This window comes from Pristiophorus japonicus, chromosome 7, assembly GCF_044704955.1.
Source record: "Pristiophorus japonicus isolate sPriJap1 chromosome 7, sPriJap1.hap1, whole genome shotgun sequence".
In the NCBI taxonomy this organism is placed as follows: Eukaryota; Metazoa; Chordata; class Chondrichthyes; family Pristiophoridae; genus Pristiophorus; species Pristiophorus japonicus.
The window spans coordinates 234,262,715-234,277,303 of NC_091983.1; positions in this window are offsets into that span (position 1 = coordinate 234,262,715).

The window sequence follows — 14,589 nt, forward strand, 5'->3', positions numbered from 1 at the left end:
TTCTTCCTTTATTTGTACTTGCACTGTGTCTGATCCTGTATGTTAATGTAATGGGCCGACTGCATGATCTCATTGTGGGGGTGGCGGGGTAGGGGAAGTGGATGTATGTTGCCATGGACTCACACATGGATCACACCCAGAACCCACTGGAACATCCACCGCATCAGCGAACCATCCAATCTGATAACCACGACACAACATTGTGGCAAAAGGACTTGGGGCTTAACAGGGAGAGGGCCAAGTCAAAGCACAGCCGAGGTGCAAGAGCGATTGGCACTTAAGTCTGGGGAGAGCTAAGCCAGAGCACATAGTGCAAAGGTAATTGGCACATGGGCTTGGGGGAGAGTGATTTTGTATATGCTGACTATGGATGTACTCTATGTGTAGTCACTGTGAGATTGTATAAAATGGAGACTTGTTTACTTTATGTACTTTCAATAAGGTTCACACTGTGTACATACATGCTGGCACCACTAGAGGGTACAACTGGTGGAGACCGGGGGTTTCCTGCCCTGGTGGCAGGGCCCTGTATAAAAGGCTGCGCACCATGCTTGCACAGCACTCTGGAGTTTGGAATAAAGGACCAAGGTCACTACAGTTCAAGTACAATACACTGCCTTGTGGAGTCATTCATAATTACATTACAGACATAACATTATCAATAAAAAAACTGGTTAGGCCCCAGCTGGAGTATTGTGTCCAATTCTGGGCCCCACACTTTAGGAAGGATGTCAAGGCCTTGTAGAGGGTGCAGAGGGGATTTACTGGACTGGTACTAGAATCATGGTGGGCTTTCATCGAGTAAATAAGGAGAGACTGTTTCCACTGGCAGGGTCAGTAACCAGAGGACACAGATTGAAGGTGATTGGTGACAGAACCAGATGAGGAGAATATTTTTTTATGCGAGTTGTTGTGATCCAGAATGCTCTGCCTGAAAGGACGGTGGGAGCAGATTCAACAGTAAGTTTGAAAAGGGAATTAGATAAATACTAGAAGGGGAAAGATTTTCAGGGCTATGGGGAAAGAGCAGGGAGTGGGACTGGACATTAACAAAAGGCCCGAAACCTTCAGCCATCCACAGCACCCAAACCAGAGAATTGCAGGCTCAAGGAACAGAAGGTTCGAGAAGGTTGTGGAGAGGAGAGGGTTAAATCTCGCTTCATACAAAAATGTCACCGAGATCATTTACAGTTTGTGCCTGTGTTTCTCAGACTTATCACCTGCATCAATCTCTCTGTCTCTGTCTTGTGATGTGATTCTAGACGGCCATTAGTGACTCCAGTTCACTGTCTCCGTGTCGGGGATCAGTGAGCGCTGATGGGTCAGCTGTGAGTACAACACTCGAGTGAGGGAGATAGATTGTCCAGAACCCGTGTTACACAATGTAACCTCACCCTCCCTATCTCTGTAACCACTCCCACCCTACACCCCTCCCTATCCCTGTAGCCCCCTCCCATCCTACACCCCTCCCTATCCCTGTCACCCCTCCCACCCTAAACCCCTCCCTATCCCTGTAACCCCCTCCCAACCTACACCCCTCCCTATCCCTGTAACCCCCTCCCACCTACACCCCTTCCTATCCCTGTAACCCCCTCCCACCCTACACCCCTCCCTATCCCTGTAACCCCCTCCCACCCTACACCCCTCCCTATCCCTTTAACCCCCTCCCACCCTACCCCCCTCTCTATCCCTATAACCCCTCCCACCCCACACTCCTCCCTATCCCTGTAACCCCCTCCCACCCTACACCCCTCCATATCCCTGTAACCCCCTCCCACCCTACACCCCTTCCTATCCCTGTAACCTCCTCCCACCCTACACCCCTCCCTATCCTTGTAACCTCATCCCACCCTACACCGTTCCCTATCCATGTAACCCCCTCCCACCTATACCCCTCCCTATCTCTGTAACCCCCTCCCACCCTACACCCCTCCGAGATCGCTGTGCTACTCCAAATCTGGTCCCTTTTCCATCCTCGATATTTATCGCTCCACCTTTGGCGGCTGTGCCTTCAGCTGCCTGGACCCTAAGCTCTTGAATTCCCTCCCTAAACATATCCTCCTCTCTACCTCTCTCTCCTCCTTTAAGACCCTCCTTAAAACCTCCTTCTTTGACCGAGCTTTTGTTCACCTGATCTAACATCTCCTTACGTGTCTCGGTGCCAAATTTGTGTCTGATCTAGGCTCCTGTGAAACACCTTGGGAGGTTTCCTAGTTAAAGGCGCTATATAAATGCAAGTTGTAGTTTTGCTGTCACTGTGACTCAGTTAGTTGGATGTCAATCCCAGACAGACAAGCTGTCACCACGTGCCATCATTGGCCGCTCACTAACCAATCGGCACAGAGCCTTTAATCAGCATCTGTGAGAGAGCAGAATGAAAGAAGAGGGTTGAGATGGGGAGCAGAGACCAGCAGCACCTTACAGAGGAACCTCCCACTCCTCAAACACCAAGACAGCCTCTCCACACAGCTTCAATTATTCACTGCAGCCCCAGAAAAGATTGATCAATAAAAGCCGGGCTCCAGGTGCTGTGGTGAAGCCTGAGAATGAGAGGGATCGAGAGCCAGTGACGGTGGACACAGGGACTTGTGTCACATTCACTCTGGGCTCTGAGAAATTCCCAAACACAAAGCTCCTCCTGACCCCGAGCCCTTCCGTCTGGTGCAGGGTCCTGGGGGAGCAACCTTGACTGACCTGCACCCCATCCCCCCTCCCTCTCTCTCTCTCCGTTACTGAAACATCCCTTCTGGGGAAACAAGGAGAGCTCGGGATCTGTGACAGAGCGACTGGGAAACAGCAGAAGGAGATCAGACTGCTTCAGAACTAAAGCCCAGGGACCCCGATCAGTGAAGGTAAGTCTCCCCCTCCCTCCCTACCCCTCTCAGTCTCCCCCCTCCCTCCCTCTCTCTGTCTCCCTCTCCCTCCTCCTCAATGTCTCCCCACCTCCCTCCCTCTCTCTGACTCCCCCCTCCCTCCCTCTCTCTGTCTCCCCCCTCCCTCCCTCTCTCTGTCTCCCCACCTCTGTCTGTGTGTCGCTCTAGCTGTCTGTCTCTTCCTCTATCTCTCTCTCTGTATCCCCCCCTGTCTCTCTCTCTCTCTGAATGTGAATTTGGGGAATCTGATGGTGGGACTATCCCAGTCAGACAGCATCGTCTCACCTCCCCGTTACACCCGATGGGAGAGTTGGAAAGTAAAAAGAAAGACCTACATTTCTATAGCGCCTTTCACCATCTCAGGACGTCCAAAAGCGCTTTACAGCCAATGAAGTACTTTTGAAGTGTAGTCACTGTTGTAATGTAGGAAATGCAGCAGCCAATTTGTGCACAGCAAGCTCCCACAAACAGCAATGCGATAATGACCGGATAAAAGAACCAGCACAGGCACGATGGGCCGAATGGCCTCTTTCTGTTCTGTGAGATCCCTGTGTGAAAATGAGCTGCTGATTTCTGAGGGGGCTTTGTGTAGAATTGTATTTACTAACCACACACGGCCAATATTGAACCCGCAGTGAAGACTCTGTGAAAAGGATCATTGAGAAAGATTCTTCACTCTGGGGGATTGAAGGGGACAGATTCCCAGGAGCACACTGCCATTTCCAGATGTTGCTGCCCAGTGGTGTCCCTGAACTGCTGCCCAGATGTTGCAGGTGGATTTAGTGGGGGGGGCGGCGGGGGGGATAATGATGTTTCTCTGAGGGCCTAGTGTCAGCCGATGCCTGTAAACCGGGACTCAATCCAATGCTCAATCCTTATTCCCTGTGTGTGGCTGGGGACAAGGAGCAGGGATCCAGGAGAAAGTCCTCAATTACACTTCATCCCAGCCCAGTGTCCGAGGCTCAGGGAATGAGAGCCTGCTGTGTGGCCCTCAGCCAGTCTGTCTGTCCTTTCAGTGCCGCTGCTTCTGCTCAGCGATTGTGTGTGTGTCTGTCCTTCTCCTGGGACTCTCCCAGCCCCAGGCCCAGCTCCACACACTCTCTGCTGGTGAGTCTTCTCGCTGTCACCTTGAGCGGACGGAGAGAGGTGACTGTGTGCAGCCTGTGTGTGAGATGGGGCCCGGGCGATAGCAGTGTCACTGATGGATTGAGGGGCGGCCAGTTCCTGGGCTCGGCAAGGCCCACTTTATGATTGTGAAGATATTACACAGACAGGTAGGAAAAGCTTCATCAATTCCAAAAGGTCTGATCCAACCGAGCCTCCCAATGGAAACAGTCCTATTCACCCCAGGAGATATTGCGGGAGAAATTGGCCTGGTTTGTGCCTCCCGTTAGCGCCTGTGGGAGGCAGTAATGGGGCGGTAAAGGGTTACCGGCCGAGCGCGGTGAATCCACCGACGCCCGCAAACTGCCTGAAAACGATGACCCAAAATAATTTGGGGCGAGGGAAAGTGCTGAGCCGAGAACTAGATACGAGGATTCGGTGAATCTCAGGGCGATGTGTCTGTGAAACCTGATCAGAAGCCGACCAGGACCAGGCCTCGGCCCTGTCACCCGCTCAGCCCTTTGCTGCCCATTGGAAGGTGCTGTAGAAATACACGTCTTTCTGTGATTACAATTCCTTCCTGTGTCCCTCTGAGCTCACAGCAGTTTCTCCCTTTCGGTAATGTTTAAACATTATTCATTACTCTTTGAAGATATTGAATTGAAGAACCATTACTCTTTTAGCAGTAAGTCAGATATCAATTCTCTGCTTATACAGCATTGAAGGTACTTTGTGTGAGGGTTTATTGTTGAGATTCATTGCAAGCATCTCACACTTTGTGTCTCCTGGGCTAGGGGTGAGGGTCTCTCTCCCTTCAGACAGTGTTCCCTGGGTTAGGGGTGAGGGAGTCTCTCCCTCCAGACAGTGTTCCCTGGGCCAGGGGTGAGGGGGTCTCTCCCTCCAGACAGTGTTCCCTGGACCAGGGGTGAGGGGGTCTCTCCCTCCAGACAGTGTTCCCTGGGCTCGGGGTGAGAGAGTCTCTCCCTCCAGACAGTGTTCCCTGGGCTAGGGGTGAGGGAGTCTCTCCCTCCAGACAGTGTTCCCTGGGCCAGGGGTGAGGGGGTCTCTCCCTCCAGACAGTGTTCCCTGGGCTAGGGGTGAGTGGGTCTCTCCCTCAGTCTGTGCCTGAGGTTGTGTGAGCTTTGTGATAAAGATGTGTTCTGAGTAATCTCACATCGCTTGTGGCAGGTCAAACAATGAGCTGATTTAGTGAATTTTCTCCAACCAGAACCTCTGGCACTGAGTTATAGATCAGGGTCAGAGACGGTCATTTGTGCTTCAAACACCCTCAGTGGGCTGTGAGAAATAAAAGGAGTTTTATGACTCACTCGCTGTAACTGGACAGCAGTAAACCGGGTAAGGACAGCAGGTTTCCTTCCCTGAAGCACATTACTGAACCAGTTGGGTTTTTAGAACAATCTGACAGTTTCATGGTCACTTTTACAGAACTTAGATTTTTAATTTATTTTTAAACAGCGTCATTTACGTCCACCTGAGACGGCAGATGGTGCTTTGATTTAAAGCAGCGTTCCCTCAGTACTGCCCCTCCGACAGTGCAGCGTTCCCTCAGTACTGACCCTCCGACAGTTCAGTGTCCCTCAGTACTGTCCCTCTGACAGTTCAGCACTCCCTCAGTACTATCCCTTTGACAGTGCAGCACTCCCTCAGTTCTGCCCCTCCGACAGTGCAGCACTCCCTCAGTACTGCACCTCCGACAGTACACCGCTCCCTCAGTACTACCCTTCTGACAGTGCAGCACTCACTCAGTACTGCCCCTCCGACAGTGCAGCACTCCCTCAGTACTGCCCCTCTGACCATGCAGCGTTCCCTCAGTATTCACCCTCCGACAGTGCAGTGCTCATTCAGGACGAATTCTCCAACAGTACACCGCTCCCTCAGTACTGCTTCTCCGTCAATGCAACAGTCCCTCAGTACTGCCCCTCCGACAGTACAGTGCTCCCTCAATATTGCACTGGGTGTGTCAGTATGGATTATGTGCTGATGTCTCTGGAGTGGAGCTTTAACCCACGACCCTCTGACTCCGAGGGTAGAGTGCTGCCCACTGAGTCACGGCTGACACTCCTATCTCGGACCCCTGTAGCTGTCCCCCGCTCTCTCTGTGTGAACGGCTGCTGTACAATTGTTCCCAGGGATGAAGCGTGCCATCCTGACTTGGACCCTGGTGCTCCCATCCGCCCCCTGGTGGACAATCGATGCCGGCTCGGGGTAGGCAGACCTCTGCTGGGAACCCCTGAGAACCTGGACCTCGGAAACTCCCAACGCTCCCTGGTCCCGCCCCCTTCCTCCCTCATCCCGAGGGCCACATGTGGGGGAGTGGAGGCCCTGCTCCCAACAGGAACTGTGGTATCCCTGCCCTATCCTGGGTCTGATTTGTGGGGACACAGAATTTACAGCACAGAAAGAGGCCACTCGGCCCATCACTCTCAAGTTGGTGCAGCCCTTCAGCTGGAGCTGTCTGCCCTTTCTCCACATTCTTTTATATTTATCCTGTTCAAACACAGCCAATGTTGTGCACAGGAAGATTCCACAGCAATGGGCCGGTGAACTGTTTGATTTGGGTATAGACTGAGGGAGGAGTGTTGTCCAGGACACTGGGAGAAATCCCTGCTCCAGGTCACACAGTCCCATTGGATGGTTAACCGTCACCTGGGCAGGTGGACAGAACGTCAACTGACCATCCAGTCCAGAGGACAGGACATCCCATAATGCTCAGGCCTGGACTGGGGTTTGGCCCCACGACTTTCTGTCCTATTGGGAATAGTGTCAGTGACACAAGTAAATCCCCACAATTGCCTGTTAATTATTGTCTGATCCTCAATCACTCACTTCCAACCCTCGATCTCATTAATAGGACAGTGTGAAGGGAATCAGTTCCCAACAATACACTTCCTTTCAACAAACAAAACCAGCAGCCCAGCAAGCTCAGAGCTCAACATTCCTCTCAATTCAAATCTGTTCCAGTAACAAACCCTTTCATAAAGTCGTATTACGGCCCTGATTAAACCTGTCAGCCTCTTAATTACACCCGGCCTTCCACACACCAGGCAATTAACCAGATGGGCTGTACAGTTCTAGTTATTAGAATGAAGATTATTTTAATACAAGGATCAGCCTGGGAGTGAACTCCCAGAGGCCACATTGACTGATGGTGTAGCTGAATGGGATCGTACTGTGTAATTGTGAAAGTGGCCTCTCCTTATAGTGAAGCCCAGCCCTTCAGTGCTGCAGGGAGAGGGTGTGAGAGATGGACAGGAAGCAGGGAGCCAATCACAGGGATATTCATTACTGTCCGCACCCTTCCCTTAATTACACTGTGTGAAGAGAGCTCATTCTGATTGAGCCACTATTTCCACTGAGTCTGATCAACCTGTTATCACCATTACACCTCTCAGTCTGTCCCTTGAGCTGCGTTATAGTTACCAGTTCCTCAGTTCCCTGCGTGCTCACGATCGTCCCAGTGGTCCGCTGCCGTGTCGTGAAGTACGTCTTCTGATGACTGACCAGGTCACCTTCCTTGACTGCAGCCGTGTTCCCACTCGTTTTTACTGAGTCTTTGCCTCAGTTTCCCTGCACATTCACGATCGACCCAGTGGTCTGACGGGTTTGTGGAGCACAATTTCTGATGACTGACCGGGCCACCCTTCTCCTACTACTACCGGCTGCTGTTCGTGGTCTGTGAGCTCATGTTCCTGCATTTTCTCTTGTGTTGTTTCCATGGCTACCTGCCACTCATTGAATCCTTCCTTTGATCCATCGATGATCTACCTTCTTTGAGCATGCATTTAGCACTTCGATAACTGGTCTATTGTCTATAGTCTAGCGCTATCATGAACCTCACTGTGTCTCATTATAGTTCTTACATAGCCGGTATCGGTGTTTACATTTCTACAAAGGATTAGTCAGTATTGGTGTTTACATTTCGACAAAGGATTCTTACAGCTGTATCATTTCTATTGTGTTGGGGTTTCTCTTCTGATCACAGTTTCTGTGGTTTTACATTTACACAAAAGGTTTCTTACAGGGGTTTCTGATTGTTTAGCACAGATTAACATTAAACATTCTAAACAGGAGTATCCAGGAGTTCTTACAGATTACAGGAAATCAGTATTTACATCTTTTGTGTTTTACATTAAGCATTTTATACAGAATGTTTAAAAAGGTGAATCACGGAGTTCAATTGCCTGGGCCTTTCATTGGGCGCTTTATACAGATATTTTCTTTTGAAAGTTATTACTGATTTTCAAAAGTGAGGTTTTCAAGCCCGACATAATTTGTGCACAGAAAGCACCCAAAAACAACAATGTGATAATGATCAGATAATCTGATGTTTAATGATGTTGGTTGACGGGTACTTATTGGCCAGGACACAGGGGAGAACTCTCCTGCTCTTCTTTGAAATATTGCTGTAGGATCTTTTCCGTCCACCTGAGAGGGCAGATGGGCCCTCAGTTTAACATCTCATCCGAAAGATGTCATTTCTATATGCAGCACTCCCTCAGTACTGCCGCTCTGACAGTGCAGCACTTCCCCAGTACTGCCACTCCAACAGTGCGGCACTCCCTCAGTACTGCCCCGCCGACAGTGCAGCCCTCCCTCAGTACTGCCCCTCCGACAGTGCAGCGTTCCCTCAGTACTGCCCTTCCAACAGTGCAGCCCTCCCCAGTACTGCCCCTCCCACAGTGCAGCCCTCCCTCAATATTGCCCCTCCGACAGTGCAGCACTCCATCAGTACTGCCGCTCCGACAATGCAGCACTCCCTCAGTACTGCCACTCCGACAGTGCAGCATTCCCTCAGTATTGCCATTCCGACAGTGCAGAACCCCCTCAGTACTGCCACTCCAACAATGCAGCAGTCCCTCAGTACTGCCGCTCCCACAATGCAGCGCTCCGTCAGTACTGACCCTCCGACAGTGCAATGCTCCCTCAGTACTGCCCCTCCGACAGTGCAGTGTTCCCTCAGTACTGCCCCTCCGACAATGCAGCACTTCCTCAGTGCTGCACTGGGAGTGTTAACCTGAATTATTGAATTAAGTCTCTGGTGTGGGACTTGAACCCATGACTTTCTGACTCAGAGGCGAGAGTGCTGCCCACTGCACCAAGCTGACACCGATCCAGTACTTGATTAGGTGACTCTATTCAATGGTATATTTCGGAAATAAACAATCTGCGTGACTTTCTGTAACTCAAGCAGTTTCAGTTTTTAATGGGAGATCTGCTCTCCTTCTCAATGCAGCAGCACATTGTAGGAAGGACCCATTAAGTGAGATTTTGTTGAGACATTGAGAGCCGGATCGATGGCCTCACACATGGTCAGTGTCAGAGAATGTGGGGAGGACAGTGAAAGATAATCTGCAGTTATCATCATTTTAGGCTAACTGGGTTTTGCAACATTGAATTCAGGGGCAGATCGAACGATTAAACTTCAATTTGTGTTAATTAGGGTGACAGATTACATGTCGCGGGATGTGGTTTATCTTCGGTTCAACACGAGGGAAATGACCCTGGACTTGGAGGGAAGCAGAAATCGGTGAATATCAGTGAGTGATTATGGCCCAATCTGGGTAATTATAGATTCTGGCAGTGATTTATATCGGGAGCGTAGGTCCTCGTTTATTGCAAAGCACAGACTCACTTTAGCTGGAAGTTCTTTATCTTTATTTTCAAAAGTAGGAAAATCATGCTAAATATTTATAAATCACTGGTTAGGCCCCAGCTGGAGCATTGTGTCCAATTCTGGGCACCACACTTTAGGAAGGATGTTAAGGCCTTGGAGAGGGTGCAGAGGGGATTTACTGGATTGGTCCCAGGGATGTGGGACTTCAGTTATGTGGAGAGACTGGAGAAGCTGGGATTGTTCATCTTAGAGCAGAGAGATTAAACAGTATTTTGATAGAGGTATTCAAAATCAGGAAGGGTTTTGATCGAGTAGATAGAGAGAAGCTGTTCCCAGTGACAGGAGGTTCAGTAACCAGAGGACACAGACTGAAAATAATTGGCAAAAGTACGAGTGGGGGAGAAAATGAGAATTTATTTTTACGCAATGATTTGTTAAGATCTGGAATGCACTGCCTGAAAGGGAGGTGGAAGCGGATTCAATACAGTGCAGCGTCGAGAATCCGGAGTTCCGGAATCCGGAATGTTCCAGAATCCAGACCGATCGGTGGTAGGATTGTCCGGAATCTGTAAAATGTTCTGGAATACGGTTCCGACGAACCTGCCGACCTCGGGCCTCGCTTCGCCGCCTCTTGTGTCACCCTGCTCGCCTCAGTGCCGCTGCCCTTACCTCGGGGCCTCCTCGCCGGCCCGACGACGACCTCACCAGTGGGGCCAGCCTGACGATGACCTCACCAATGGGGCCGGCCCGACGATGACCTCACCAGTGGTGGGACTGACCTATCAAGAAAAACTGGATCAACTGGGCTTGTATTCACTGGAGTTCAGAAGAGTGAGAGGGGACCTCATAGAAACGTTTAAAATTCTGACGGGTTTGGACAGCTTGGATGCAGGAAGAATGTTCCCAATGTTGGGGAAGTCCAGAACCAGGGGTCACAGTCTAAGGATAAGGGGTAAGCCATTTAGGACCGAGATAAGGAGAAACTTCTTCACCCAGAGAGTGGTGAACCTGTGGAATTCTCTACCACAGAAAGTAGTTGAGGCCAATTCACTAAATATATTCAAAAGGGAGTTAGATGAAGTCCTTACTACTCGCGGGATCAAGGGGTATGGCGTGAAAGCAGGAAGTGGGTACTGAAGTTTCATGTTCATGAACTCATTGAATGGCGGTGCAGGCTAGAAGGGCTGAATGGCCTGCTCCTGCACCTATTTTCTATGTTTCTATGTTTCTATGACCTCACCCGCGGGGCCGGCCCGCGATGACCTCACCCGCGGGGCCGGGCCGCGATGACCTCACCAGTGCGGCCGGCCCGACGATGACCTCACCAGTGGGGCCGGCCCGACACGAACAGCTCCTCGGCAGCTAACCCCGCCCCCCATTTTCTGACATTCCGAGATCCGGAAATGCCCGAATCTGGGCTCGGATGTTTCCGGATTTGTGACGCCCGAAAGCAAACCGCAAGTCCGGAATAGCCCGGAATCAGGAACGGCCTTGGTCCCAAGGGTTCTGGATTTTAGGCGCTGCACGTGTAGTAACTTTCAGAAGGGAATTGGTTCAATACTTGAAAATGAATAATTTGCAGGGCGATAGGGAAGGAGCGGGGAGTGGGACTAATTGGATCACTCAAAGAGCCGGCACACGCCCGATGGGCCGAATGGCCTCCATCTGAGCTGTGAGATTCTGAGATTCACTGCCTGCTGCCCTCCAGTCGTTGGGATAAAGCAGTTATTCTCACTCACTCTCCCACTCATCATTCTCTGGGTCATTTCCAGTTCAGGGGGATGGGTTTGGGTGAGAGGAATATAAATGCTTGAAACAGACTGTGTTTTGCTGGCAGTGATCGAGCAACTGTTGGAAACGTCAGTGTGGGGAGATCATTATTGCTGCCGCTGGGTTTCTGTTATTGATCACTGCAGAAAAACACCAACAAAATAGCAGCTTTGGGAATCAATCTGCAGGAACACTGGCCATGGCTGGACAGGGAGTGTGTCGTGCTGGGTTCAGTTTGTGTCAGAAGTTCGCCCACTTTCTAGGATATCCGCACTCCCACACTCCCCCAATGTTTCACACTCCCCCAATGTTTCACACTCCCCCAATGTTTCACACTCCCCCAATGTTTCCCACTCCCCCAATGTTTCCCACTCCCCCAATGTTTCACACTCCCCCAATGTTTCACCCCCCCAATGTTTCACACTCCCCCAATGTTTCACACTCCCCCAATGTTTCACCCCCCTAATGTTTCATCCCCCCGATCCCAATGTTTCATCCCCCCAATGTTTCACACTCCCCCAATGTTTCCCACTCCCCCAATGTTTCACACTCCCCCAATGTTTCCCACTCACCCAATATTTCACTCCGAGGGAGTGCCAAACAAGAGAAGTGTTTCACCGTCACAGACTCACTGAAACTGAAATATGGCACCTCCGAAAGTGCAGCAATCCCTTCAGTACTGCCCCTCTGACAATGCAGCGCGCTCTCAGTAGTGCCTCTCTGACATTGCAGCCTCCCTCAATACTGCCCTCCGACAGTGCGGCGCTCCCTGATTACTGCCCTCCAACAGTACAGAGCTCCCTCAATACTGCCCTCCGACAGGGCAGCGCTCCCTCAGTACTGTCCCTCCGAAAGTGAAGAACTTCCTCAGTACTGCCCCTTCGACAAGGCAGGGTTCCCTCGGTACTGCCCCTCCGACAAGGCAGTGTTCCCTCGGTACTGCACTGGGAGTGTCAGACTGGATTTCTCACTCATGTTTCCGGTGTGGGACTTGAACCCTCAACCTGGGGACCCAGAGGCGAGGGTGTTTATGATAATTACAGTGGGAAAGACCTGTTGTCACCATCCTAAGGTTTGGGAGACCGACCACAGATACTTAGCCACAAAACACTGTAATTGCTCCAATCCCACATTTCAGTTCAGTGAAATTCGAGTCTGATTGTGGCAGAATCCCAGTCCATTCATAATATGGAGCCTGATCAATCAGCCCAGCGCTCCTGGATAAGATCAAACACTCAGTCACTGGGAAACAGGCCTGGAATTAATCTTTAATTGGCGACGCTGACAGAATGTGGTCTGATAATAAAAGCCTGGGGCCATTCACTGGCCACAGAGAGGAAGCTGAGAGTGTTTGAGGAATCGGAGGCTGTTGGTGAACTTACAGATACTTCGTCACAAGACCCTGAGTGATGGCGCTCAATGATCGGGGTCAGAGGGCATCCAGCAGACACCCTGCCTCATTGAAACCCCTGCCGAGTCTTGAATCACGTTTAATCTCATTTTACAGGAGCATCGGCTGATTAAAATAGCCCGAGGGTTTTGCTCTCTGAGTGAGACCTGACGATCAGTGACCCAGCTATCTGTGGGCCCAGTATTAGTGAGGACTGACTATCAGTGAGATCCTTCTATCTGTGGGCCCAGTATTAGTGAGGCCTGACTATCAGTGAGACCCAGCTATCTGTGGGCCCAGTAATTGTGAGGACTGACTATCAGTGAGACCCAGCTATCTGTGGGCCCAATATTAGTGATGAATGACTATCAGTGAGACCCAGCTATCTGTGGGGCCCGGTATTAGTAGCCCATGAAGGCACAGCAAATTCCCACAAACAGCAATGTGATGTTCCATTCTCAATATAGAACATGATCAATCAGCCCAGCGCTCCAGTGTCAGATTAATGGAGCAACAACTGAGGGATTTGCTCGGCCACTTCAGAGGGCAGTGAAGAGTCAACCACATTGGTGTGGGACTGGAGTCACATATAGGCCCAGACCGGGTAAGGAGGGCAGGTTTCCTGACAAGATTATCTGTTTTAGTGATGTTGGTTGAGGAATAAATATTGGCCAGGACACCGGTTAGAACTCTCTTGCTCTTCTTCGAATTATGCTATTGCATCTTCTACGTTCTCCGGAGAGGGCAGACGCGGTCGCTGTTTAACGTATCATCCGAAAGTGTAGCCCTCCCTCATTACTGCACCACCAAATGTGCAGCTTGCCCTCAATGGCCCATCAATCTTTCCTCAATGACCATCAATCTTCTCTCAATGACCCATCAATCTTCTCCCAATGACCCATCAATCTTCTCCCAATGACCCATCAATCTTCTGCCAATGACCCATCAATCTTCCCTCAATGACCCATCAATCTTCCCTCAATGACCCATCAATCTTCTCTCAATGACCCATCAATCTTCTCTCAATGACCCATCAACCTTCTGCCAATGACCCATCAATCTTCTCTCAATGACCCATCAATCTTCTCTCAATGACCCATCAATTTTCTCTCAATGACCCATCAATCTTCTCTCAATGACCCATCAATCTTCTCTCAATGACCATCAATCTTCCCTCAATGACCATCAATCTTCTCCCAATGACCATCAATCTTCTCCCAGTGACCATCAATCTTCTCTCAATGACCATCAATCTTCTCTCAATGACCCATCAATCTTCTGCCAATGACCCATCAATCTTCTGCCAATGACCCATCAATCTTCTGCCAATGACCCATCAATCTTCTGCCAAAGACCATCAATCTTCCCTCAGTGACCCATCAATCTTCTCTCAATGACCCATCAATCTTCTCTCAATGACCCATCAATCTTCTCTCAATGACCCATCAATCTTCTCTCAATGACCCATCAATCTTCTGCCAATGACCCATCAATCTTCTCTCAATGACCCATCAATCTTCTCTCAATGACCCATCAATCTTCTCTCAATGACCCATCAATCTTCTCTCAATGACCCATCAATCTTCTCTCAATGACCATCAATCTTCCCTCAATGACCATCAATCTTCTCCCAATGACCATCAATCTTCTCCCAGTGACCATCAATCTTCTCTCAATGACCATCAATCTTCTCTCAATGACCCATCAATCTTCTGCCAATGACCCATCAATCTTCTGCCAATGACCCATCAATCTTCTGCCAAAGACCATCAATCTTCCCTCAATGACCCATCAATCTTCTCTCAATGACCCATCAA